At 39.0% G+C, this 26,871-nt stretch overlaps 1 protein-coding gene across 1 annotated transcript in view; it reads left to right on the top strand.

The window, feature by feature from the left end:
* Nucleotides 1–26,871, top strand: part of AATF (apoptosis antagonizing transcription factor) — a 112,049-nt gene that overhangs the window by 5,421 nt on the left and 79,757 nt on the right. The window lies entirely within an intron of this gene.

Here is a 26,871-nt window from a genome sequence, read left to right as displayed (position 1 = left end):
CCAGGCCGGTCTCAAACTCCTGGCCTTAAGCAACCCTCCCACCTTTGCCTCCCAAAGTGCTAGGATTACAGATGTGACCTACTGAGCCTGGCCCTGAGTTAATTCTTTAAAGCTGTTTGAAAACCCACTGATGTAGAAAGGGAGAAAAAGAATGTCTAACTCAGCTCATTAAACTTGGTTGTATCTGTGTTTAAAAGATGCTTCCTATGTTTGAGAGGTTTTTAGAACAATGTGCTAAGATGATCTTATTTATATCTTTCTTCAAGTGGCATAGAGTGAGGAAAGATGATACTGCCGACGGAGGAACACATTTTAAAGGAGAATTACTCAGCTATAAATAATTCTAGAACAGAAAAAGAATTGAGAGAGTATTTGGTTCCCAGTGTCTTCATATTACACATGAGAGAATTGAGACCCAGAATGACTTGCCCAAAGTTGCAGAGCTTATTTGTGTATGGCAGAGATGAAGCTCCAACTTTTCTACCTTATGATGCAGGAATCTTCCCTCTGCACCACACTGCTTCCTGTGTGCTGCTTGCCTGTGTACCCAGTGGCACTGAAGGACTGGGGCAGAGGGAGATTTAGGGTGAGTGCGCTGTGTTTGGGATATCTATCTATCTATCTATCTATCTATCTATCTATCTATCTATCTGTCTATCTCTATCTCTATCTATCTATTTTTTTTTTTTTTAAAGAGAGACAGTTTGTGTTGCCCAGGCTGGTCTTGAACTCCTGGGCTCAAGCAATCCACCCGCCTTGGCCTCCCAAAGTTTTGGGATTATAGGCGTGAGCTTCTGCGCTCAGCTGGGATCAATATGTCTTACTTGCATGCTGAGACTTTGTGTTTTCATTTGCTCTCTAAAATTTATTTTTTTGGTTTCATGGAGTTAGAGTTGGAAGGGACCTGAGGAGGATATCTAATTTGGAACATTTCTCGTAGGTGAATATCTGATGTAATTAGGAATGGCTTCCTAGAGTCCAGTTTTTGGGTTTTGTGTCCTGCCACGCTTGAAGTCTGCTTCTTCCCTTGTGGGAAGTCTGGGCGGTCCTTCCAGGAACGTTGTGTAGCCTGTGAGGGTGAGGTGGGCCGTTTATATCCCCTCCCCTGTCTTTGCCTCCTTTCTCTCTCAAATAGATGACAGATTGATGGTTTTCAAGTTTTTTGAGATTTTTGGAGCACTTCCCTGCTATGTTTAGTGCCCTAGTACCCTAATTCCTGATATGCCTTTGGAATGAAGCCTAGACTGCTCTAGATTAAATGTTTTAAATGTTTCACGATAAGGCCTTTTTCATTTTGTTACTCATTCTTTTTGCTTGAGCCTTTTTCATTTTAAAAAATTCATCTTAAAATACAGATATTTTAGGGGTTAGTCAGTATCCAGTATAATAGACACATATTCTTGGATACCATTTAATTTCTTTTTGTTATGAGACAGGGTGTTGCTCTGTTGCCTAGGCTGGAGTGCAGTAGTGTGATCACAGCTCATTGCAACCTTGAACTCCTGGGTTCAAGCGATCTTCCCGCCTCAGCCCCCTGAGTAGCTGGTACTACAGGCATGAGCCACCATGCCTGACTAATTTTTTCTCTTTTTGTAGAAATGGGGTCTCACTATGTTGACCAGGCTGGTCTCAAAACTCCTGGTTTCAAATGATCCTTCTGTGTCAGCCTCCCCAAAATGCTGGGATTACAGGTGTGAGCCACCATACCCAGCCCATTTAGTGTCTTTAATCACTGCAATGTTATTTCACTTTTATTTTGTTCTGATCTTTTTACTCTTTTTTGTGCTTAACCAATTGCCTCTACCTCATTGATAAACCTCATTTAATCTGACAGCATCTATTAGTCTGACAGGGTGGGTTGTGGTGGAGGAGGGAGAAGAAAGGAACTTTGGTATCGCATATCCTAAGATGGGAGGGTAGGGAGTTTTCTAATAATGAGAATTTGTGTGCATTTGAAGAGTAGCTAATTTTTGTCTGTTTTGGTCTTCTTGTGGCAATATGACATAATATGTTGTATACTCCCCTGTTTTGATAAACAGAGTTTAAGAAAAAATTCTTGGCCGGGTGCAGTTGCTCACGCCTGTAATGCCAGCACTTTGGGAGGCTGAGGTGGGCTGATCACCTGAGGTCAGGAGTTCAAGACCAGCCTGGCCAACATGGTGAAACCCCGTCTCTACTAAAAATACGAAAATTAGCCAAGTGTGATGGTGGGCGCCTGTAATCTCAGTTACTCGGGAGGCTGAGGCAGGAGAATCGCTTGAACCTGGGAGGCGGAGGCTGTAGTGAGTCAAGATTGTGCCATTGCACTCCAGCCTCGGCGAAAAGAGCGAAACTCTGTCTCAAAAAAAAAAAAAAAAAATTCTTGGCCAGGCATGGTGGCTTACGCTTATAATCCCAGCACTTTGGGAGGCTGAGGCAGGCGGATCACTTGAGGTCAGGAGTTTGAGACCAGCCTAGCCAGCATGGTGAAATCCCATCTTTACTAAAAATAGAAATATTAGCCAGGTATGGTGGTGTGCACTTGTAGTCCCAGCTACTTGGGAGGTTGAGGCAGGAGAATCACTTGAACCCGGGAGGCAAAGGTTGTAGTGAGCTGAGATCATGCCATTGCACTCCAGTCTAAGTGACAAGAGTGAAACTCTGTCCCCCCCCCCAAAAAAAAAAGAGAGAGAGAAAATTCTTGGTCACATTACTCTGGATGACCAATTTATACTGTGCTATATAGCTGGTGTGAAACATAGGCTGAATTTATACTAACCCCAGAACAAACACTGGAACTTATTGTCTTTAATTAAATCTCTTTTCAATTTGCTTGGTCTTACAGAGTAGTTAAAGTCAGACCGGCTTGGTTTAGATTTCATCTCAGCAATGGATTAGCCGTGTGACTTTGGGCAAGTTACTTAACTTTACAGTAAAATGGGGATAATATGGTTGTGAGGATTAAAGGACATAATCAATAGAAAGCATTAGCACAGTGTCTGGCACACATCTCACCATGAATGTTAGGTACTAGTATTATCTTCTGCTCAAAGAGGCATTTGGCAGTATTCGACCATGTGAGCAATCACTCAGTAGTTATCAGTGTAACTGAGCATCACTAGTCTTCAGTGTTTTTTACTTTTTTATTAGTATTTGGATTCTTTATATAATTTAATTGTTCTGGAAAGTGTTGTAGTTTACTAATACTTACAATGCAGTGTTGGCCTCTTATGACACTATGGAAAGATGGCTGCAGATTTCCTTATTGCCATACCCAGCTACTACCTCCTTGAAGCGTTTAACTTTTCCTTGAAATACTTTTCTTTGGTTTGGTGACACTACCTGTGCTGTTTGGGTTCTCCTACCCTTCCGATCTCTTCTCTGGCTCTTTTTGTATCCTCTCAACGTAAATTTCATTCCATTTAGAATGCCGTCCTCAGGTTGTGTTTTCTCAATATAGTCTCTCCTTGGCACTGTCACTTACTCGGATAGCCCTAACTATTGCCTCTAAAATGACAGACTTCCAGCTGTATTCTAGCCCCAGTAAACTGCTGAGTACCATGCCGTTGTAGCTTCAGCACCCTAAACTCTACTTTTCAGAAACTAAATGAATATCTCCTTCCTCTCCACACGCCACCCCAAACGTATAAACTTAGTCCCCAGTCACCTTGGTGTTACATGTTGGTAATTTAAACTTGAACTGTGGAAGTGATTTCAAAGACATTGTCTGATATTTTAGTGGCTGCATATGTGGTAAGTCATGGAGTAATCTTAACAAAATTAAGGGATTTTCTGTGCACAAAACCATTTCTCTAAGAAGGTTTGCTTTTTCTCTGTTTCTTTTTTCTATTTTTTCTTTTTTTTTTTTGAGACGGAGTCTCACTCTGTCACCCAGGCTGGAGTGCAGTGGTGCGATCTCAACTCACTGCAGCCTCTGCCCCCCAGGTTCAAGCAATTCTTCTGTCTCTGCCTCCTGGGTAGCTGGGACTACAGGTGTGTGCCACCACACCCAGCTAATTTTTGTAATTTTTGTTTTAGTAGAGATGGGATTTCACCATATTGGCCAGGCTGGTCCTAAACTCCTGACCTCGTGATCTGCCTGCCTTGGCCTCCCAAAGTGCTGGGATTACAGGTATGAGCCACTGCGCCCGGCCTTTTCTCTTTCTTTTAAAATGTTCTACTGTGTTAGGAAGTATGTCTTTTATGTTGGTGGCAATGATATGTAAGGAAGAAGGGAAGTTACTTAAGGAAATCTCACCATGAGTTATTTAAAACTTTTCATTATGGGATATATCAAACTTATATAAAAGTAGACAAATAGCACAGTGAACCCCCACATGCCTTCACCAGCTTAAGCAATAATCAATTCATGATCAATCTTATTTCATCTGTAGCTATACCAACTTCGCTTACCTTCTGGATTATTTTGAAGCAAATAATACACATCCTCTCATCAGTAAAATTTTCAGCACGTATGTTCAAAAGATAAGGATTTTAAAAAATTATACCATAATCCCACATAAAACCATTAACAGTAATTTCTTAATGAACATAACTGGCCTGGCATGGTGGCTCATGCCTGTAATCCTAGCACTTTGGGAAGCCAAAGCAGGAGGATCACCTGAGGTCAGGCGTTGGAGGCCAACCTGACCGACATTGTGAAACCCCATCTCTACTGAAAATACAAAAAATTAGCTGGGTGTGGTGGCGGGCGCCTATAATCCCAGCTACTCAGGCTAAACAGGAGAATCTCTTAAATTCGGGAGGTGGAGGTTGCAGTGAGGCAAGATTGCCCCACTGCACTCCAGCCTTGGGCAACAAGAGCAAAACTCTGTCTCAAAAAAAAAACAAACATACAGACCGGGCATGATGGCTCACGCCTTTAATCCCAGCACTTTGGGAGGCCAAGGTGGGCAGATCACCTGAGGTCCGGAGTTCAAGACCAGCCTGGCCAACATAGTGAAACCCTGTCTCTACAAAAATACAAAAATTAGCCAGGCATGATGGTGGGTGCCTGTAATCCCATCTACTTGGGAGGCTGAGGTGGGAGAATCGCTTGAACCCAGGAGGCAGAGGTTATCAGTGGGCAGAGATCACACCGTTGCACTCCAGCCTGGGTGACAGAGCGAGACTCTCTCAAAAAAACAAACAAACCAACCAACAAACAAAAAAAATGACTGATTTGGATGGGTGGGAAAATTGTGAGTGCATGTCTTGTTTGTTTTTTTTCTTTTCTTTAAGGTGAAAGGTCCTAGAGAGTGTTTCTTTAACAGGTACTCTACTGTCTTTTTCAGAGTTTGCTCTATAGCTTTAAATGAAGTGATTAAAGGAAAGTTAAACTTCAGTCATAATAAGTTGACCTTTTAGTGAAATGCATATTATTAATGTATTTAATGAGATGCATTACAAACTGCAGTGAGCACCATGTTTCATTACAGGTGTAAAATGCAGTATCATTAAAGACCTTTAATAGAAACAATGGTTGACATTTTGATATTTCCCATAAGCAAAACATCCAAGAACACAGTATGATGTAATATAAATACAGAGGAAGTATTCAGATTTTTTACTTGCCTAAGAGTATGAAAACAAATTTCACTATTAATAAATTATATTTTGTTTGCACCCTGTCATCTTCCCACTTCATACTTACCCTCTCATATCTTTGTGGTCCTTCCCTAAGAGCCCCAATTATTTTGACTTGACTAGACTAAAATTTTGTTTTTTTTTTTTCCCGAGATGGAGTCTTGCTCTGTCGCCCAGGCTGGAGTGCAGTGGCGCGACTTCGGCACACTGCAGTCTCCGCCTCCTGGATTTAAGTGATTCTCCTGCCTCAGCCTCCAGAGTAGCTGGGAGTACAGGCATGTGGTACCACGCCCAGCTAATTTTTGTATTTTTAGTAGAGATGGGGTTTCACCATATTGGCCAGGCTGGTCTCGAACTCCTGACCTCGAGATCTGCCTGCCTCGGCCTCCCAAAGTGCTGGGATTACAGGCATGAGCCACTGCTCCCGGCTAGACTAAAATTTTTAATAGTAATTTGTCCTCAACAATAATAGACAACTTAAAGAATAATGTTTTAAATTTTGCATAAGCTATGGGCAATCATGGAGTCTTGATAATGTTTTGTTTTTAAAGTTTTACTTATTTTTAAGTAGGCAGTACATTCACATGGTTCAAAATTCAAAAATGCTAAAGACTATACAGTGATAATCCTGTACCCTTGCAGCCCAGTACCCTGTCCCAGAGGCAACCAATTTTATCACCAAAATCCCCCCGTTTTAAATTACTTAGTTGCCTTAGGTGAAAAATCCATAAACACTTATTTCAGAGTTCTCTCAATTAACACTTTATGGGTTCATGGCAAAGTTCTCACAATGTTCTGTAGAACCTTGAAATATTTTTAATTACTTGGAATGGGTTTAAGTATTGCTTGGGACAAAGGCACTTGCAACCCCCACTAATTGTAACATTGTGTAGGCTTAAGGACCCTTATTGCTGCAGACTTCATCTAGCCAAGATGATGTAAGATTGATCTTTTTGCTTCAGCTGATGGCTATCATTTTTGAAAATAACTTCAGCGTTCTAATTATAAAAGTATGTCATGCTTATTTCAAAGATCGGAAAATACATAGAAGCATAAAGAAGAAAATAAGGATTAGCTGTAATCCTACTGCCCAGAGATAACCATAGTTGTCATTTTGATGAATATCCTTCCAGACCTTTTTGCGTGCACACACACACACCACACACTTTTTAAAACAAAAAAATGGAATCATATAAATATGTACTATTTTCAGTTTTGTTTTTCCTGCTTAATATTTCATGTCAGTATATTTAGATGTACATCAGCATTTTTAGGAGTTAAAGTATTCCTTTTTATAGATTTACTGCAATTTAGTTAGCCAATCTGTATTGATGGGTGCTTAGGTTTATTCTAGCTTTTCACTTGTAGAAAACATGCTTTGATAAATATCCTTGTACATACATATATGTGCAGTTTGTCTAAAAATAGCACTGTCCAGTAGAAATATAATGCAAGCCACATGTAATTAAAAATTTTTAATAACCACATTTTTAAAAAGAAACAGGTAAAATTAATTTTAGACATTTTATTTAACCCAATATATCAAAAATATTATAATTTGGCCGGGCGCGGTGGCTCAAGCCTGTAATCCCAGCACTTTGGGAGGCCGAGACGGGCGGATCACGAGGTCAAGAGATCGAGACCATCCTGGCGAGCACGGTGAAACCCCGTCTCTACTAAATAGTACAAAAAACTAGCTGGGCGAGGTGGCGGGCGCCTGTAGTCCCAGCTACTCGGGAGGCTGAGGCAGGAGAATGGCGTAAACCCGGGAGGCGGAGCTTGCAGTGAGCTGAGATCCGGCCACTGCACTCCAGCCTGGGCGACAGAGCGAGACTCCGTCTCAAAAAAAAAAAAAAAAAAAAATTATAATTTCAATGTGATCAATATAAAAATCTTAATGAGATATTTTACATTCCTTTTTTCATGTTAAGTCGTTGAAATCCAGAGTATATCCTGTAATCACAATTCATTTCAATTGGGACTAGACACATTTTGAGTGCTTAGTAGCCATATATAATTAGTGGATACTGTATCATATTGCACAGATCTACATTCCCTGGAAATGTAGTTGCTGGGACAAAGGACTTGTACATTGATTTTTTTTTTTTCTTTTGAGACGGAGTTTTCACTCTTGTCGCCTAGGCTGGAGTGCAATGGCAGGATCTTGACTCACGGCAACCTCCACCTCCCGGGTTCAAGCGATTCTCCTGCCTCAGCCTCCTGAGTAGCTGGGATTACAGGCATCCGCCACCACGCCTGGCTAATTTTTGTATTTTTGGTAGAGACTGGGTTTCACTGTGTTGGCCAGGCTGGTTTTGAACTCCTGACCTCAGGTAATCTGTCTGCCTCAGCCTCCCAAAATGCTGGGATTACAGGTGTGAGCCACAGTGCCGGGCCTTGTACATTGTTTTTTTAAAAAGGCTTTTGGAATATGTTGCCTGACTAGCCCCTGGAAGAATTGTAACAATTTGAATTCTCATCTGTAATAGTTGTTTTCCTACACTCCTGCCTCCACAAGGTATTATTGATCTTTTTTCCTAAACTGTAGGTGGGAAATGAAGGCAATCATTTCTTGCTAAGTTTTTGTTTGATATTTATATAATACCTGTTAGCATTTAAATAACATATGCCATGTTTTATCTATTTATTAGAGAGTGAGTTCTGTGTGGGAAGACTTTTTGTCCCTTTTGAGCTACTACTTTGTCCAATTTAGTTAATTAGGCATTTATATAATGTTGAGAGTAAAGCTGGATCACAGAGCAAGAACTTTTCCAAAGTCACCAAGTGGCAGAATGAGGAGGGGAGTATCGTGTCAGATTCTTATGCACTGATTCTGCCTACCCTGAGAGTATAAGCCCTAAATGGGTCAGAGACCCATGGGAGCTAAGGGCAGCTTAAAAACTACTGATACCAGTCTAGCTAGAAAATGCATTTCACTGTTTTGGGGTTGGGTTTCTTAGGAGTGAGGGTTGTCTTCAGCACCAGAAATAATTTTTTTTTTTTTTTTGATTGCTCCATAGACAGAGCAGGGCTATCCCATAGGCAGAGTGGCCCAGAGTAGCTCAGAAAAATAAATTTTAATAGTAATGAGTTAGATAAGAAAGTAGCCCTGACTTGGAGTAGCTAGTAGCTCCATAGTAGGATCACTGTGTCACTATATTCATGGTGAAGTTGTACTTATCATTGCACAATGGTCTCTTTATATGTACATTTAATTAACTCAAACATAACTATATGCGCCTGGCCAAAAGAAGAAGATGGAGCGGCTGGGCACGGTGGCTCATGCCTGTAATCCCAGTACTTTGGGAGGCCGAGGTGGGCAAATCACCTGAGGTCAGGTGTTTGAGACCAGCCTGGCCAACGTGGTGAAATCCCCCTCTCTATGAAATATACAAAAAATGAGCTGGGAGTGGTGGCGGACATTTGTAATCCCAGGTACTGGGGAGGCTGAGGCAGGAGAATCGTTTGAACCCGGGAGGTAGAGGTTGCAGTGAGCCGAGATCGCGCCATTACACTCCAGCCTGGGTGACAAGAGCGAAACTGTCTCAAAATAAACAAAACAAAACAAAAACCAAGGAGAGAGAAACTGTTTATATAGTGCCAATAATTCTGCCTGCCACTTTATTCAGTGAGCGTAGAGTATGCATGAGATGGCAGGCGGATTCTTTTATTGCCTTGGTTATCTTTTGTTCTTGGGTACCTCTTTAGTGAGCATTGATCAGCAGAATATCAATCTAGTGCTTAAAGTTACAGCATGCAGTCTTTGTACAGGACGGTCCCTAAATGGAATCATCTGTGTTTAATTGACAAAGTGCTCTGTGGGCTAATAATGTTCGAAGGGAAGGACTGGCTGTGTTGAACTTATTGAAAGATAGCACAATGCTATCTTTCACACAATAATATCCATTATGTACAGTATAAGGGATTTTCACAATGGTTTTGTCAAAACTTGACTTTTTGCTTTATGCTCAGACTTTAGAACCCAACTGCTGTATAAGATGATACTCTGTTGTTTATGTCTTAAAACCTGTTCTTAAATTGTTTTATTAAAATCACATAGGAGTAAGATAAATATACAGAAGCCTTCAGGAAGACAGTACTCCTTTGACTAACATTTTATTTGTTTTACTTCTGTAATTTTAGATATTTTGTTTACGTCTTTATGTCTTGACTTATTTATTCTCTGATATGAAGGGTGAGACTGCTGCTAACAGAAGTAAGATGCGGATTGAGAATTGACTTATCTAGCAACATGGTGGGCATCCTTGACCTTGATGAAGTTGGCAGACTGGTAGGCTTACAGGCTTGACTGGAATGGGTTTAAGAGAGAATGGAGTGGCTGGGCACAGTGGCTCATGCCTATAACCCTAGCACTTTGGGAGGCCCAGGTGGACAGATCACTTGAGCCCAGGAGTTCAGGACCAGCCTGGGCAACATAGTGAGACCCACGTCTCAATTTTTAAAAATTAATTTTAAAAAAGAAAAAGTGAGAGAATGGGGAAAATGAAACATTAAAATATAGGCAACTCTTTGAAGGGTTGTTGCTTTAAAAGGGAGCAGAGAGATGGGACATTAGATGGTGAAGGATGTGGTCATGAGAGGGGTGTTTTGCTTGTTTTTTTTTTTAAGGTGAAATACTAGCATGTTTGTATGTTGATAGGAGTGACCCAGCAGAGAAGGGTAAATTGATGATGCAGGAGAGGGGGACATCTGCTGTCACAACATCCTATGGTGGGTGAGTAGGGATGGAGTGGAGATGGGCCAGTGCACAAGAGTGCCTTAGATAGCAATGTGGACCATCTCATGGTGGTGGGTGCCTGTAAGCCCAGCTACTCAGGAGGCTGAGGCGGGAAAATTGCTTGAACCCAGAAGGCGGAGGTTGTGGTGGGCCAAGGTCGCGCCACTGCACTCCAGCTTGGGTGAAAGAGCAAGACTCTGTCTTTAAAACAAAACAAAACAAAAGAGCCAATAAACTGCATTTACAGTGTAATTACCATGTAAATAAGGTAGACTGCTAGGACAGGGAAGAATTGGAAAATTGTATTTCTTCCCTGTTTTTTCAGTCATGGCTCCTAGTCCACTCAAAGGAGAATATTCCTAGTTTAGTTCAAGTTTTTAGTTGCTTTCCATTACCTGCTTAAAATCATGCCATTTTCTGTTTGCTTCCTATTTTATTGTTTTTTCCCCTTAGTTTTGTAATTTTTTACCCCCCCGCCCTTGTAGCTCAGTTTTATCATCTCAATCCTTTTTTTCCTTAGCTTTACATCGTGCCATCCCTTGTGTTAAATTTTCCACTTTGAGCTGGTTGTTCTCTGGGAGTAATGCACAGCTGTACTCTTGGGCCTCTCTTTCACTGCTCTTCTGGAGAGAGCTACGGCTTTCGGGTTTTCAGGCTCTCTTCTGTTATCTCAGTTTACTCTGTCAGTTTGCTGCCAAACATGCATCCAGAGTAAGTTATCTGAGTTCTCGCAGGTTTGAAAATACTCTGCCCTCATTCCTCATTGATATATTCTTGTTTGATTGGGTAGACCTTTCTAGATTGAAAATTACTTTCCCTCAGAATTAGAAAGTATTGCCTGTTATTGGTTTCTTCTTGCTGCTGTAACAGATTACCGCAAGCTTGGTGACTTAACAGCACACACTGATTATCATATCGTTCTGGAGGTCACAAGTCCTAAAATCAAGGTGTCAGCAGGGCTTTATTCCTAGAGGCTCTAGGGTAGAAATCTGTTTGCTTGCCTTTTCCAGCTTTTATAGGTGGCCACATTCTTTGCTCATGGTCCTCTTCCATCTTTAAAACCAGCAATTCCATCTCTGCAACCTCTCTTTTCCTGACTCTGACCCTATTGCCTTCCTCTTATAAGGACCCTTGAGATCACATTGGACCACCTGGCTTATGCAGGATAATCTCAAGATCCTTAACTTAATTATATCTGCAAAGTCCTTTTGACCTTTTTTTTTTTTTTTTTTTTTTTTAGACGGAGTCTCGCCCTGTTGCCCAGGCTGGAGTGCAGTGGCCCGATCTCTGCTCACTGCAAGCTCTGCCTCCTGGTTTCACGCCATTCGCCTGCCTCAGCCTCCCGAGTAGCTGGGACTACAGGCGCCCACCACCACGCCCGGCTAATTTTTTGTATTTTTAGTAGAAGCGGGGTTTCACTGTGTTAGTCATGATGGTCTTGATCTCCTGACCTCGTGATCCGCCCGCCTTGGCTTCCCAAACTGCTGGAATTACAGGCGTGAACCACCGCGCCCGGCCCCTTTTGACTTTTTAATATGTTACTGACAAAGCCACATTCACTTGTTCTGGGGTATAGGATGTAGATATCTCTGGGGGACCATTATTCAACCTACTATGTGTCTTATTGTCTTCTACCATCCCACTGTTTTCCAGTGACAAGGTATGAATCTCATTCCTTTGTAGATGACTTATTTTTATCTCTGGACATGTTTGGGATCTTCTCTTGGTTATTTTTTCTTGTATTTTTATTTTTTATTGAGAGAGGGCCTTCATCTCTTGCCCAGGCTGGAGTGCAGTGGTGCAATCGTGGCTCACTGCAGCCTCGAACTCTTGGGCTCAAGTGACCCTCCCACTTCAGCCTCCCAAGTAGCTCGGCCTCAGTTGCATGCCACCACGTCCAGCTAATTTTTTTCTTTTTTCTTTTTTGTAGAGACGGGGTCTTGCACTGTAGAGATGGGGTCTTGCAGAATTTGTCTTTATTCTTGATTTTCTGAAATTACCTGAAGAGATGTCTAAGTATGGGTCATTTTATTATGCTAAACATTTACCTTAGTAAGTATGAAGAGTGGGGTCCTTCAGTTTTGGGAATATCTTTTCTAATATTTCTTTAATAATTTTCTTCGTTTCATTTTCTCTGTTCTCTTAGATTTTAAGCCTGGATTAGTGTTGTGTCTCTTATGTGTTATTTTTCATTTTCCATCTTTTTATGATTTTACCATGTTTATGTTCTGAAAGATTTTTGAAGCTGATTTCCAGATTTTTTAAAATTAATTTTTAAGTTATTTTTAAGCTGCTAAGTTCATATTTTATTTTATTTTATTTTATTTTATTTTATTTTATTTTATGACAGGGCCTTGCTGTGTTGCCCAGGCTGGAGTGTAGTAATGTGATCATAACTCACTGCAGCCTTGAACTCCTGGGCTCAAGAGATGCTCCTGCCTCAGCCTCCCAAGTAACTGGGACTACAGGTGTGTGCCACCATGCCTGACAAATTTTTAAAAAGTTTTTAGTAGAGATGAGGTCTCACTATGTTGCCCAAGCTGGTTCTTGAGCTCCTGGGCTCAAGTGATCCTCCCGCCTCAGCCTCCCAAAATGCTGGGATTACAGGTGTGAACTGCCGTGCCCAGCCTGAAGTTTTCTTTTTAAATCATATTTTTAGTCTTTAAGGGGTCTTTTGATTCCTGAAGGTTCCTTTTCTATATAACTAATAAGAGTATATTATGTAAATTTAAAGTTTTTTTGTTGTTGTTGTAGAGTCATTTTAATTCCTGGAATTGTTCCTGTCTCAACCAGATTTTTTGTTTGTCTTGGACATTTTCCCTTTTTTGCGGGGGAGGGGAGGAGGTAGAGATGGGGTTGCCCACCATGTTGCCCAGGCTGATCTCAAACTCCTGGCCTCAAGTGATCCTCCTGCCCTGGCCTCCCAAAGTGCTGCGATTACAGGCATGAGCTGCTGTGCCCTCCTTTTAAACTTTGTATCCAATACATATATACAATTTAAAAAGTCAGATAATTCTAGGAAGCTTGTTATGAAAACCAGTAGTCTGCTGCTTGTGTGTATAGTGGCTGTACCATAACCATTTCTCCTGAAGCAACAATTATATTTTAAGTTATTTTGTTGTACTTTTGTTTTGTTTTGTTTTTGTTTTGAATCAATGGATTTTTCTAATTAACATGGTTTGTTTCTACTTGAGTTTTCAGTTTTAGGCATTACCTGTTAACTCCCCTTTATAATAATGAAGATTTAGCTCTATTCCTGCTACACTCATGCATACTTTCTGGTTATGTTGTTAATTTGTCCCTTTGTGGTTATACTGTAGTTTGGTTAGATCAGTGTTCAGTATTTACATTATTATGTCTATAAACACTTTTCACAGCTGAGCCACGTAATAAATAATGAATAATGATTATTTTCCTTTCCCACACATTGTTTTGTTTTCTAGAGTTAATTGTTAAATTGTTGTTTGTTGAGTTTCTGTGTAGTAATTCAAGCCCAAACTTTTCTCCAGTTAGCTAAATCTCTTCTCAAGTCTTAAGTTGCATCAAATATTATGCCAGTTGATGTTCCTTAAGAAGTCCCTCCCAGAGCTTTTTGACCTGCTCTCATCTGACCTGTTTACCTTCTCAGGTATCCAGCTGTCTGCTGGGATCTGCCGTCACCATCATACTGGGGGTTACCTTAGCTTCTTGCTTCTGTGGATCTCCTATTCCAGAGTCTTTCTTGGCTACTTCCAATTTTTGTTGCACATCCTCTCATAGCTTGCTGAGAAGGGGTGTGTGGGAGGTAAATATTTTTAGATTTCAGTTGTCTGAAAATACCTTTATTCTGTCATCACGATTGATCCTTTGTATATAGAATTTTATAGAATGTTACATTGTATTTCAGCTTCTAAAGTTGCAATTGGTAAGCCAGAAGTTGTTCTGATTCTAGAGCTTGCTTTTTTTTTTTTTTTTTTTTTCCTTTTTGGAAACTTTTTGGAAACTTTGTCCACAGAATTCTGAAATTTCATAATGATGTACCATAGAATAGATCTGTTTTTGTCTGTTGTCCGGAGCACTTGGAGGGCCTTTTCAATCTAGAAATTCATGTCTTTCAGTCCTAGAAAATCATCTTGAAATTATTTTGTTCTTTACTTTCTCCCCTGTGTTTCCTTTCTCTCTCTTCTCTCTTTCTGGAAGGCCTGTTATTTGGCATCAGACTGTTTCTGTGATTCTTTTTCTCTTCAATTTTTCATCCTTCCCTCTGTAAGACATTTCCTCAGCTTTATTTTCAATACTCTCTATTGAGTTTTTAAAATTTCTTCTATCTTTTTTTCTTTTCTTTTTTTTTTTGAGATAGGCTCTGACATTGTCACCCAGGCTTAAGTGCAGTGGCTCGATCTTGGCTCACTGCAGCCTTGGCCTCCTGGGCTCAAGCAATCCACCTGCGTCAGCCCTACAAGTAGCTGGGACTACAGGTGCACACCACCACACCTGGCTAATTTTTTGTAGATTTTGTAGAGATGAGGTTTTGCTGCATTGGCCACACTTGTCTCGAATGCCTGAGCTCGGGTATCTTCCTGAGCTCAGGTATCTACCTTCCTTGGCTTCCCAAAGCACTGGGATTACAGGCGTGAGCCACCGTGCGTGGCCTTTTCTATCATATTTTTATTTTATTTTATTTTATTTTATTTTGTTTTGTTTTATTTACTGTTTGGGTTTTTTTCTTTTTTCTTTTTTCGAGACAAGGTCCCACTCTGTCACCTAGGCTGGAGTACAGTGGTGTGATCATAGCTCACTGCAGCCTCAAACTCCTGGGCTCAGGTTATCTTCCCGCCTTAGCCTCCTGAGTAGCTAGGACTACAGGTGCATGCCATCCCCCCTGGCTATTTTTTATTTTTAGTAGGGATGACATCTTGCTGTATTGCCCAGGCTGGTCTTGAACTCCTGGCTTCAAGTGGTCAAGTGATGCTTCTGCCTCAGCCTCCCAAAGCACTGACGTTACGGATGTGAGCCACAGCGCCTGGCCTATGTATTTTTGTATGTGTTCTTCCTGCATAGTCTGTTTCCTCCAAGCTGCTTTGTTTGTTTGTTTGTTTTTTGCTTTTGCTTTGACTCCTATATAACATGTTACATGTTTTTCTTGGATTTTTGGTGATCCTCTGAGCTCTCTGTTGATTTTTAAGTGTATCATACCAAAAAGTTGTTGGGGAACTTGTTTGTTGGATGGGGCTTTTGTCTGTGGTCTCCATTGTAAAGCAATCTATCTGCGCCATCTTGGGAGAACTCCCAATGGCAGTATCTTTAGATCTTTGCTCTTTATATCAAAATCTAGAGGACTTCCAGTTTCCTGCCTGGTGGCCAACACTCTAGGAGGTGAGTAGGCTTGCGGATCTCGGCATTCAGTCTGTAAGCTTCAGCTTAGTCCCCCTGTTTTCAATATTATTCCTTTGCCCTCAACTATGGTCTGGAATCTCCCTGTACGGAGACCGTCTCTTTAACTCTCTTCAAGGATAAACCTCTAAATTTTGCCTAAGTAAGAAAATACGATATTTTAAGTGCTCCAGTTGTTTTTAGGCCTGCTTTGATCTCCTTTTCTAGAAGTGCTGGGCACTGCCAGTTCCTGAATCCTCTGCATTCTGTTTCTGGACTGTAAGTGAGGTTGCATCTGATTCTTCATTGCTAGCACCCTAGTCATCTTGCTTGGGTTATCTAAGTCAGTTATTATTTGTCCATTTGCTTTTTCAAAAACTGGTTTGTTGAGATGTAATTGACACAATAAATTGCCCATATGTCGAGTGTGCAATTTGACATTTGTATACACCGGGAAACCATCACCAGTCAAGATAATGAACATATTCCTCATCTGCAGAAGTTTCCCCAGCCTCTTTATAATCTTTCCCTCCTGGCCTTCCCTGTTTGTCCCTAGGCAACCACTAAATCTGCTGTCACTATAGGTTAGTTTGCATTTTGTAGAATTCTATATAAATGGAATTATACAGTTTGTATCCTTTTTAGCCTGGCTTTTACTCAGCATCATTATTTTGAGCATCCTCCATATTTTTTCATGTGTCAGTAGTTCATTGCCTTTTTTTGCTGAGTAGTATCCTATTGTATGGGTGTACCACAATTTGTTTTGTTTCCAGTTTTTGGCTATTACAAATAAATCTGCTACAAATATTTGTATTGATGTTTTTATATGGACATAGACTTTCATTTATCTTGGGTAGCTAAGAATAGAATGGCTGAGTTGCATGGTAAATGCATGTTTAACTCCCAAAACTGCCAAGCTATTTTCCAAAGTGGTTATACCATTTTACAGTCCCACCAGCAGTGTGTAAGATTTCTAGTTGCTCCACTTCCTCATAATGTGGTATGTTCTGAATTTTAAACATTCTAATAATTGTATAGGTAGGTTACAGAACTGAGTTGCTATCCTGTCTGATTCTTCGCCTTTCTTTTGTGGGTTTACTCCTTTTAAAAGTTATATTTTTAAAAAGTTACTTTAATCAGTGGAATAGAATAGAGAGTTCTGAAATAAATTCATACAGATAATGGGCAGTTGACTTTTAAAGGTACCAAGTCAAGCCAGTGGAGAATGGATGGTTTATTTCTTTTTCTTTTTTTTTTTAAGAGACAGAGTCTTCCTCTTTTGTGGAGGCTGAAGTGCAGTGGCTCACTGCAGCATTGAGCTCCTGGCTCATGCAGTCTTCCCACCCTAGCCTCCTGAGTAGCTGGGACTACAGGTGTATGCCATCGTGGCCTGCTAAATTTTCTTTATTTTTCTTAGAGATGGGGTCTTGCTACGTTACCCAGGCTGGTCTCGAACTCCTGCCCTCCCGCCTTGGCCTCCCAAAGTGCTGAGATTACAGGCATGTGCCACCATTCTCGGCCTGGATAGTCTTTTCAACAAATGGTTCTGGGACAGTTGTGCACTCATTTGCAAAAAAAATGAACTTCAACCTGTACCTCATACTTGATACAAAAATTAACACAAGACAGTCAATTTATATTGACTTAAACATAAATCATAAAGTGTTTTGAAAAATACATGGGTTAGGCAAAGAGTTTTTAAATACAATATCAAAAACATAATCCATAAAAGAAAAAATTGTTAATTGGGCTAAATTAGAAATAAAATATTTTGCTCTGTGAAAGATATGTTAAAGAAATGAAAAGATAAGCTACAGACGAAGAGGAAATGTTTGCAAATCACATAATTAACAATCAGCTTGTGTCCAGAGTGTATAAAGAACTCTCAAAACTCAATAAAAAAAAATCCATTCAAAAAAAAAAAAATGGGCAAAAGATTTGGACACTTTACCAAAGACAATGTATGATGGCAAATAAGCACATGAAAAGATATTTAACTTAATCTTTAATGTTTGGTGAGATGCAAATTAAAACCACAAGGAGATACCTCTACATACCTATTAGGCCAACTACAAATACACACCTGACAACACCAAGTGCTGACAAGAATGTAGAGCAGCTGGAACTTTCGTACATTGCTGATGGGAATGCAAAATAGTACAGCCACTTTGGAAAAACAGTTTGGCAGTTTTTAAATAAAGCTAAACATATATTCATCATATGAGCCTGATCCCATAGTCCCTCTCTTAGATATCTGCCCTAGAGAAATGAAGACATACATTCACACAAAGTCTTGTACATGCATATTCATAGCAGCATTATTTATAACCACCAAAAACTGGAAACAGCCCAAATGTCCAAATGTACAACAAATTGTACATTAGTCAGCAATAAAAGGGAATAAACTAGTGATACAGGCAAAAACATGGATGAACCTCAAGGGTATTATACTAAGTGAAATATGCCAGCCTCAAAAGGTTATATACTTGGAAATTCCATTTATATAACATTCTGGAAAAGGTAAAATTATTGGGATAGATCAGTGGCTACCATGGGTTAGGGATGGGAGAAAGGTCTGAGTACAAAGAGGCAGCCCAGCTTTCTTCTTTGTTTTCTATGAGTTTCTATTTTCCTCTCCACTAATCTTGTTTCCTTGGAGTATTTTCCACCTGTTTTCCACAGTGGCTCACTGTTGAACCCTTCAGCCTGGCTTGATTATTGTGTACGTTTTGCTTGGATTGAGGGAGGGGGTATATGTGTGCTTATTCCCAGATAACTCTGGGAATATTTCTTATGGTAACGGATACATGATACAGTACTTCTAGGGATAGAGGAATGGGCTACATCAACCTATAGTGTCATTTTTGCTTGAAATATATATCCTTGGTACTAAAACCTTACCCAGAAGAGAATAATAGATTACACAGTGCTTCTAGATTTTGATGTGGGTTAGAACTGAAAAATGAGATGTCTTTAAACTCTTTTTGCTTCTCTCTTTGATAAGTGATATAATGTGGTTTGGACACTCAGAGATTCCTGAGATTCCAGGTTCTGGTTGATGATTTACTGCAAAATTGCTTATAAATTGAAGTAGAAAATGTTTTGCAGACCTGGCAGCTTTCTGGCTTCACACCCATTTGTCACCCAGCATTTCCCTTTGTGTATAGAACAAGAATTAATTAGGCTGCACTGCAGGAAAAGTTTATGGCTATAATTTATATAGGATGAATTTTTTTAAAGAGACAGCATTGTTTTGTTACACCTATATACATATAAGTATGTGTGTGTAGAAAATGTTGTTTTTTTCCCTGTTAAAGCAGTGTCTGTAAGCTTCTGGAGTAAACATTCTTTTTTTTTTTTTTTTTTTCCTTAATGCAAGATGGTAATGTAATAGATGCATTTATCGTGATTGCTGTCTGATGAAACTGTTGGGGGTTTTTGTTTGTTTCTCGTTTTTTAATTCATTGTGTAGTAGTGAGAACACTCAGTTTTAGGTTTACATTTTAGACATTGGTCAGACTTGTCTGGTTTCCAGAGCTTTGTATTCTTTCTGGCTCTTGGAAGACTTGGGATTCTGTCTTTTTTAGGGTCTTGCTCATTCAATTAATGTTTTCATAATCAATGCAAGTCAGAACTTGCAATTTGTTCCTGATTTGCACATTAAAGAGCTCCATTAATTAAGAATCCTGGTGTTTGGCATGTTCCCGCAGGATCTGTGCATTATTTACATGGTGAAAGTGCAAGATGCAAGTTTCTCAGTTGTAGGGGCAATTGCAGTTAATCCTGCTTTCTCTTTCTTTCTTCTTTCTTTCTTTTTTTTTCTTTCCTTTTGCTTATGAGTAACAATTATTTCACAACTCATTGAAACTCCTTAAGGATACATTGTACCAAAATAGGAACAAATTATTCAAAAGAGGGGGCTCTGGTGAAAAAGTAGAAAGTAAATCCTTTGTTTAAAGGAAAACATTTTCCTAGAAGACATATAACATTTATGGGGTGGCCCCTACTTGGCTAAATGTATTTTAAAAGGTATAATAATGTTGAGTTGTAATTCTCTATATTCTGAATTTGTAGATTTTACCCCCTTGATAATAGTGGTTGTACTGATAAATGAAGTTGCCTTTCATAACCCAAATAATCCCAGAAATGGAGACAAGTATAACCCTATGCTTATGTCAAACAACTGTTTTGTAATATTCCTGTTCAGTTGCTTTTGCATGAAATGACTTTTTTTTTTTTTTTTTTTTTTTTTTGAGACGGAGTCTCGCTCTGTTGCCCAGGCTGGAGTGCAGTGGCCGGATCTCAGCTCACTGCAAGCTCTGCCTCCCGGGTTTATGCCATTCTCCTGCCTCAGCCTCCCGAGTAACTGGGACTACAGGTGCCTGCCACCTTGCCCAGCTAGTTTTTTGTATTTTTTAGTAGAGATGGGGTTTCACCTTGTTAGCCAGGATGGTCTGGATCTCCTGACCTCGTGATCCACCCGTCTCGGCCTCCCAAAGTGCTGGGATTACAGGCTTGAGCCACTGCGCCCGGCCGAAATGACTTTTCAAGAGTATTTGGATTGTTATCATTTCTTTTGGAAGCCTTTGTCTAAGCCAGTGGTGGTCTTCATCTTGATATGTAGGAGAGTGTAAAAAGCAGTTGGAAGCATGAAATCAGATCAATAGTTCAGCAGGTTTCTCCTTTCCAGTTTTAACCATCGCTAATGCTTATCTACTCATAATGTATTTTCCTAATACTAGCTAGTGTATCCCTAAAAGTATCACGAGAAGCTGCAGAGCATTTTCCAAAATAATGGAGACATTTTTTCCGCCTGGTACTTATGAAACTTGCTAAGGGTTTTATGGGACTTAGTTTAATTTGTCCGTATGTTCTTCTATTAATTATGTTAAAATGTATATACAGCAGTACATCTTCACTGTGAAAAAAATGTAAATAATATAGATGTATATAAAGGAAAAAGTAAAAGCTCTCCTGGTTTTCCAAATTCCTACATCTACTTCTCAGAGAAAACATTACTAACAATTTCCAGATATTTTAATATGTATATATTTTCCTCCACTTATGTTTTCTTCTGTGAAATTTGAATGGCAGTTTGACAAGGAGAGGATGCTGGGGATGGTGGGGGTGAGGAAAAAAAGACGTAACTTAGGCTATAATGTTACTTTTGAATTATGTGGCAGGCGAGGTGGCACACATGCACCTGTAGTCCTAGCTGCTTGGGAGACTGAGGTTAGAAGATTGCTTGAACCCAGGAATTCGAGGCTGCAGTGAGCAATAATCATGCCACTGTACACCAGCTTGGGCAGCAGAGTGAGACCCTGCCTCTTAAAAAAAAAGAATTATCTTAGAGAAAGTCTATATATCATGACACCTTGAGACATAATTGTTTCTTGATGATTATAATTGTTATATTTATAACCTGTCCCCAAATAAGTTTGCTCATGTGACCTGCTTTGAGAGTTTGTTATACATGGACACACTTAACTTCAGCTTGAGTTCTTTGGTAATTTTTAATGCCTTTCATGTAGTGTTAGTTGTTTTGCTTGGTGTTTAATCTCAAATCTACCAGTTCCTATTTTTCTTGGGACAGTTGAGTAAATTTGCCTCTGAAAAAAATCTAGAAGGCTACTATTTTAAGAAATTTATACCAGCTGTTCCCAGTTTCATAACAAGGAAAATGTTTACAGTTGGAGAAGCTGCTCAGACAATCTCTTAAGGATTCTTACATGCTAAAGATGAGGCATAGTGTATGCTACACATATGTCAACAGTGGTGAGGGTTGAGGGCAAGGGCAAGGTCAAGGGTGACTTAATTTAACTCAACAAATTTTTTCTTTCTTTTCTTTCTTTTTTGAGACAGAGTCTCGCTCTGTGGCCTAGGCTGGAGTGCCGTGGCATGATCTCTGCTCACTGCAACTTCCACCTCTCCAGGTTCAAGCAGTTCTCCTGCCTCAGCTTCCAGAGTAGCTGGGACTACAGGCGCCTGCCACCACGCCTGGCTAATTTTTGTATTTTTAGTAGAGACAGAGTTTCACCATATTGGCCAGGCTGGTCTCGAACTCCTGACCTTGTGATCCGCCCACCTCGGCCTCCCAAAGTGCTGGGATTACAGGCATGAGCCACTGTGCCCAGCTAACTCAACAGGTTAAAAAGCATTTCTGGTGTCCCTAGTCAGATGCACAAGATAGAATAACATGAGTAAAAAGAAAGAAAAAAAGATGACATTTTGAGAATAGGAATTAATTTTCTTCTCTCTTGGTGTTTTTATTGTGCAAATACAATGCTAGATGCCAGTATACTCAAAAATACCAAAAACCTCCTATTGTTAATTGTGCACCACTTCCCATGTACTGTATTAATCCTGTACAAAGGTCTCATTTAGCTCTCACAGCAGCCTGTGCAGTAGGCTCTAGTAACTGTGTTGCACAGATGAGCAAATCAAGGCTTAGAAAGGTTAGGTAGCTGTTTTTTTGGTCACACGATTGGTGAGAGGCAAATCCAGTGTAGAAACTGAGGTCTGCTGTGCCTCAGAAACGTTGCTCTTGGCCACACTGCCCAATCACTACGCATATGGTTTAACTTAACTCTTTCATCTGAGGGTCTTCTCCCCTTTTCAAAGAAAGTATGAGGAAACATAGATATGGAATAAATGTCACAGCTTAAAGCAATTAAGGCAGGAGAAATATGGAGATGAATTTGTTGTAGGACAGAAGGCTTAGAGCACAAGAAGTAGACATGTCCTTCAGTTTTTCTAAAGATGCTATTTCCTGGATGCTGTTTCATTCAGTAAGAGTTAGACTTTCAGGGGGTCAGCTGATCTAGTTCCTTCTCCTTTAGGCAGGTAAGACCATTTTTTAGGTGATAAGTAATGGCTTTTTTCTTATGATAAATTATAAATGTATAATATGTATTCATTGTATAAAATTTAGAAAATAGCCAAGCAGGCTGGGCCCAGTGGCTCACGCCTATAATCTCAGACCTTTGGGAGGCTGAGGCAGGTGGATCACCAGAGGTTAAGAGTTTGAGACCAGCCTGGCCAACATGGTGAAACCCTGTCTCTACTAAAAATACAGAAATTAGCTGGGTGTGGGGGCGCATGCCTGTAATCCCCGCCTCAGGAGGCTGAGGCAGAAGAATCACTTGAACCTGGGAGGTGGAGGTTGCAGTGAGCTGAGATCCGGCCACTGCACTCCAGCCTGGGCGACAGAGCGAGAGTCCGTCTCAAAAAAAAAAAAAAAAGAAAAAAGAAAGGAAGAAAAGAAAAAAAAGAAAATAGCCAAGCAAAATTAAGGAAATATTTCTTCCCTAATCCTAGCAGCTAAGAGTTAAGTGTTTTTAATATTTTGGTACATAGTAAATATCTTTTCTAGGTTTTTTTCTCAGTGGGTATGTACTTAGAACAAAAATGGGACCATATTCTGTAATTTGTTTTGCAATTCATTTCTTTCTATTTAACAGATTATGAATATGTTTCCCTGTCTTTAAATATCGTTCTATAGCATTATTTGTAATGATAGCATAGAGTTTCCATTGTGTGGATAGTTTAACCAGTTCTTTATTGTTGGACATTTGGATTGTTTTCAGGTTTTCATTTTTATAAATAATGTAGTAAACATCATTATTAGTAAGTCTTTACTCATATGCATGCTTACTTTGTTGCATAAATTTCTAAATGTGGAATTAGTACATTTTCTAAGAATATGCAAAATTTTAAGGCTTTTTATCTATATGGCCAAGTTGCCTTCCAGGAAAGTTGTATTTGTACATTTTCGCCTTTTTATATGAGTCAGTTTTCCTTATCCTTGTCAACATCAGATATAATGATTTTGTTTCATCTTTGTCACTTTGACAAGTGGTATCTGGGAACTGGTATCTGTTATTTTAATTTACATTTCCCAGTGTTTAATGAAGATAAACAGTTTTGCTCCCTTACATTTATTGGTCCTTGCTATTTCTTTTGTGAATCAAACAGGGAAAATTTTGAACTGGTTCTAGGGATAGATGATGTCCTTGTCAGTCAACTTTAATGCCACTCTAATTCTCCTATTTTTACTTTAATCTGTTTCTTCTTGTTTGATTTTCTGGAATTATATCTACCTCAGAAGACCTCTTTGTATTGTTGAAGTTTAATCTTAATTGCCTTAAAAAATAATAAAATTAAAGCTTGTTTGTTGTGAAATGTTATTTTCTTTCAGACAATACTGAGTATTCCTCCCTGCTCACCAAACAATACTTAATGAAATATGTAACGTAGATTGTGAAAGTATTCTTTTTCCTACTCATAAAAGTGTCCTCTAGAGATAACCATTTTAAATAATCTATCTGTCTTCCAGATACTTTATGTCAATATAAACTTTTTTCAAAACATAAATGAAATCATGCTTTACATCTTCCCATGTCAATGCCTGCAGGTCTACTTTTTTTTTCTTTAAAATTAATGTTCATTATATTTGTTTTTTTTTAAGTGTTTTAAAGTAAATTACAATCATCGTGCCATTTGCCTCTAAATATTTCTGTTTATGGCTCTACAAAATGAGGATGTCTCTTAGTAACACTGTCATCTCACCTAACCAAATTAATATTCCTAGTACTGTATGTGTACTTCATATTCAGATTACTTTGTTTATCCCAAAAAAGTTTTTTATGGTTTGGTTTACTTAAGCCAAATTCCATTTTATACTAATCCTTTTCAACAGCTGCACAAAAAGTTACCTGGCTAAACTAAAATTAATTTAAGTAGTTCCCTATAAATGGACACTTAAGATGTTTGCAGTTTCTACCTGTTATAAACAATGCTGAAAATAACATTATTGTACCTACCTCTTTGCTTTACAATTATTTCCTGAGGGTTAGTTTCTAGAAGAATAGTAGGGTCAGGGACTGGGCATGTGTAAAACTTTGATACATTTTGCCAGATTGCTTTCTGGCTATGTCACGCTAACTAAACTCATCAGTTGTGTTCGCAGAGTGCCCCTTCCCACACGTCCTTGCCAGCATCAAGCATTATCAGAAAAATATCCCATTGTTTTAAGTTTTTCTTTAAAAAATTATTTTTATTAGTAAGGCTAAGCATCTTCTCTGATGTATGTGGGCATTTGAATTTTGGAGACTGTTAATCCATTTGTTAACATTCTTCTTTCAAATTCAGCAATTATTGCTTTATCTTGCCTTACTGGACCTGCTTTCCATCCATGTGATGTGGGCTTCCTTTAGTTTCTCCGCTTTGTTTTTTCAAGTGTGGGAATCAAATTTGGACATGACATTTTAACAGAATCTCACTAGTGTTTTTTATCATGTGATGGTACTGGGGAGGGAAGTTTTGTCATTTTTTTAGTAATTGAAAATTTCATTACACTCTGTTTCCCAGATAGTTTTGATACATAACCCTCAAGGGTACATTGATCTAGAAAATGAAAACTGTGGAATTGTTTTTTAAGCTTATAGTAGTGTTTCAATTTCTGTATCTGTAAAATGGTGATGCAATAATAGTATCTACCTCAAAGGATTGTTATGAGGACTTAAATGAATGAATACATATAAAGTGCTTAGGTGAGTGTGTGGTACTTAGCAGGTCCTTACTGAGTATTAACTATTAATCTGAATACTGATAGTACAATCTTTTAAGGATATAGCACTTGGGCCACAATATTTGTTTTCCTCTTCTTGAAGGGATTTTGTGAATAAAGACAGTACTATACATACAGTTAGTTCTTTGAAGACTTGAAATGCACATGTAAAAAGTACATACCAAGGAAGATATTAGGATTTTTTTTTTTCAGTTATTCATTCAATAACATTTGGCAACACCAAACGTACCCAGGTGAATAGTTAACAGTTTCTGCTCTCAAGGAGCTCATAGTAAGGTGTAGTTACAGGGAAGCTGCTTTTAAAGCATCATTTAAGTGTTTTTACATAAACACTGCCTCTCAAAGTGTTTCATTTTGAGTTGGAGAATAAACAACCCTCAGCCTTACTAGTATTAAAAGAAACACAATTAAAACAATCTTTTATTTTCTGAGTCTCAGTGTTTCCAGTTAAGCGATGGTAATTACTGAATTTTTAGGAGAATGCATTGTAATATGCCTAGCAAAAATTGCTAATTGTTTTTGTTTTTCAATTCCTGTCTGGCAAAATGGCTTTGAGACACTATAAGATAATAGCCCGATTGTCTTATAGTTGGCATATTAAAATAAAGAAAATGTTGTTTACTTACTTAACAAAAGGTCAGTTTGTTGAAGATACATAGTTGATATTAAAGTTAGGAAGTATGTAGTCTACATTTTGTTTGCTTGTCAGCATTTAGATTTGGAAGTGGCAGTGTGATCATATTCTGCCGTGCGACTTAGGCAACATCTCTCTAAATGAAGAAAACATTTGTAGAATACCTTTTATGGCCCAGGTGATGTGTTGGATGCTGGATGACAGGCTGAAGCTGCCCTGAAGCAGCTTTAAGGTGGTGAAATCAGACTCACAGTACAAAATGGGTAAGTGTTGTAACGATATGAAGGATCCTGAGAGAGGACTAATTAATTCTGCATGGAATCTCTGTTTTAGAAAGGTATTTTCTGAATCTCCATTTTCATCAGTTTTTTCCAGACTCATACTATATAGAGAGAATTTGTGGGCATTTGGTTAGAGACAGTTTCGCCACAGCAGAGGCTGTTTTTTTAAAGATGTTATAATATGAAAGAGTCAGACTTCTTAAAAATCAGAGGGGGTTACTTGGATTGTGGTTCTAATTTTATTTTTAATAAGTTTCCTTTCTTCACAGTTTATTTTAAATTTTAATAAAATTTTTAAATTATAAGAGTAATACATGCTTATAAAATATTCAAACAGTTCAAAAGTATATCAAATAAAAATGAAAGTATCCCCAGTCTCCCTGAGTAACTACTGTAAGACAGTTTAAACAATTACAGTACTTGTAAATAAACTTGGTTTTTAAGTACCTCATATTCTGAACATTTACTCTTTTCTGTTTAAAGGGGGAGAGTAAATTTTCCTTTTTGACAAAGTGCTCAGTAGCGATGGAGGTGGTCTAGGAACTGTGAAGTGGAAGGTAACTGTAGTAGATTTCAGGAAGTACATTGATCAGCTAGATTGCTGTGTCCTATAGGGCTTTTTAAGGATTTATTGACATACTTCATCAAGGTATTTGAGAGAGTATTCAGGGAAACCTAAGAAATTCTGCAGTTCTTTTCCCTTCCTTATAAA

Source organism: Theropithecus gelada, chromosome 16 (genome assembly GCF_003255815.1).
Source record: "Theropithecus gelada isolate Dixy chromosome 16, Tgel_1.0, whole genome shotgun sequence".
Taxonomy (NCBI): Eukaryota; Metazoa; Chordata; class Mammalia; order Primates; family Cercopithecidae; genus Theropithecus; species Theropithecus gelada.
This window is presented reverse-complemented; position numbering and strand designations above follow the sequence as displayed.